At 38.5% G+C, this 2,285-nt stretch overlaps 1 long non-coding RNA gene across 1 annotated transcript; it reads right to left on the bottom strand.

The window, feature by feature from the left end:
* Positions 1-473: 473 nt before the first annotated feature.
* LOC127083495 (uncharacterized) lies at positions 474-1,916 on the bottom strand. Its single transcript, XR_007788448.1, has 2 exons — positions 1,768-1,916; positions 474-973 (listed from the first exon to the last, which is right to left on the bottom strand). It is a non-coding gene; the product is annotated as an uncharacterized LOC127083495 (long non-coding RNA).
* Between the last annotated feature and the right edge of the window lie 369 nt (positions 1,917-2,285).

Consider the following 2,285-nt stretch of genomic DNA (forward strand, 5'->3'; position numbering starts at 1 on the left):
TTACCTAGGTTGACTTTTGGTCAACTATTGACTTTTTGGTCAACCGGTTGACCAAAGTCAACCATCAACCTCTAAATCTTTAATCATGTGATCCATAATCGTTCTATCCATTTCGAATTAATTCATGAAGTTGAATGGATTTTAAAGGTTCAAATTGGATTTTAATTCAAAACTTAATCCTTGAGATTCAAATCGACTTTGGAGAATTAGTTCGATTTCATAACCACTTCATCATTTTTCTTTAGCCTACTAATTTTAGAAAATGTTATTTTTGGTTACGAATTAGCTTTGACTTTTTAGATTTTCTTTTCGACTTGTTTTTTTTGATAGTGGACCACACCCGTCTTTTTAGCCCATTTTAACAATTATCCATTTAAAAAAAAACCAAAAAAACCATATACTAATTCCCATTCACATTTCCACTTTATCCATTTTAATCCATTTAATTATCCACTATCCATTTACAAACCAAATTAACCAATCCACTCATATTAACCAATAATCCATTTAATTCATTAATACAATTATCTATTATTATCCATGTCCATGTAATTGTAACCCAAATTCCATTTACAAGTCAAAGTAAAACAACAAGGAAATGCTATTAAAGTGGAACTGCTACCAAATGCATCATGCTGCAGGAAATGCAGAACGCAGTAACATCAAGGCCACGCACACCATCCATACAAGCTCAAAACGGTGATGTGAATCCAACGGTAACAAAATGCAGGTGGCATCTGTGCGAAACGGTAACAACGAGTAAAGTGAAAAGCTGCAACGAAGCCATAACAGTCCAAAATGCAGTTAACTAAAACGCAAGCCGCAGGAGCATAAAACGACATAGTTTAAAATGCAGCAGCAAACGGCACACAGCGACTTGAACATCCAAAGCGACATTTCACAGTGCAAAACGCAGCAGGACCACCAAGCCAAGACGCGGAGACTTACGAACCAAACGACGGCAACGCCAAACCTGAAAATACATATACAGTTAACATGTAAAGGAATAATCTAACAGAACTTTTCCTCATTCCAAAATAACTATTGAAATTTCTAACAAAAACTAACTCCACTCTTCTAAACTAATAAGTCTGGTAAATTTCATAACTTTTTTTCATGATTAACAACTGTAAGTAACAGTGTGATGATTCCTAACAACTTTTCACAAAGGAAATTAACAGAGATAGACGGTTCTAACGGAATCGCGTTGTATATATACCTCATGCCAGCTTCTTCAACTCCCTCCTCTTTTTTTCCCACTTCCTTCCATTGCCATTGCCATCTCCTTCATCCTCCACCCTCACAAACTCTTAACATAACCAGTTTTTTCAATCCCTTGCAACCTCACCTTCAACCTTCTTCCCAACCGTAACAAACTCAACAAACCGCATAACAGTTCTTCTTCTCCCTCGCCGAACCACCACCTTCAACCTCCTCTGCCAACAAACTCCTCTTTCTTCTTCAACCTCCCTGTAACCGACGCCGATTCCTTAACCTTCACCCTCCATCACCTTCAAGTTCTTCATCTCAACCTCGCTCAACAACCTTCACCACGCTTCAATCTTAACCCTCAACAACCACCTCCAACCTCACAATCCTAACGGAATCAAAAAGCTCCATAACAGAATGAATTGAAGGAGATGAAAAGAAGAACGGATCGATAATAGGAAGGAATAACAGAAACAGATAGCAGAAGGAGAGGAAAGCATATTGAAGAAAAAGCACGAAGGGAGAAAGAGAAGAAGTCAAGAGCTCGAGCCAGATTACCGGAGCGTGATTCTTCATTCATCATCGTCTTCTTCGTTGAACCAGAAACCGCCGTGTCGTAGCAAGCCAGTAATCGATTCTCTTCCCTCCGAATCTTTTCTGTCTGCGGCGGAGCAACTCGTCCGATCTCGGAATCGATAACCTCGCATCGCGAAGGAGCATCACGTGCATTCCGTCCAGATCCATCGCGCATCGACTCGAGGTGAGAATTTTCTTTCGTTAATTACGTGATATTTGGGCTGTGTGATTGAATCGAAGGAGAAGAGATCTTGAATCGCAGTTAGGAAAGGTGTTAAGATTTATTTATTTATTTGTTTTAGAATTGTTTCTTTTTAAAACTAATGGCAGTTGCTAAAACCTGGTCTTTAGGAATTGTGTGTTAGTTGGTTATAGTGGAAACCTAATTTTTAGGAAAACTGAAAACTACACTTTGTAATGCCTACAAAAGGGACCTATTCTTATGAATAAAATTATCCAGTATTTTGTTTCTCTTATATCAGTGGTATCCGAGCTTCGGT

The sequence above is a fragment of the Lathyrus oleraceus genome, chromosome 5, assembly GCF_024323335.1.
Source record: "Lathyrus oleraceus cultivar Zhongwan6 chromosome 5, CAAS_Psat_ZW6_1.0, whole genome shotgun sequence".
Lineage (NCBI taxonomy): Eukaryota > Viridiplantae > Streptophyta > Magnoliopsida > Fabales > Fabaceae > Lathyrus > Lathyrus oleraceus.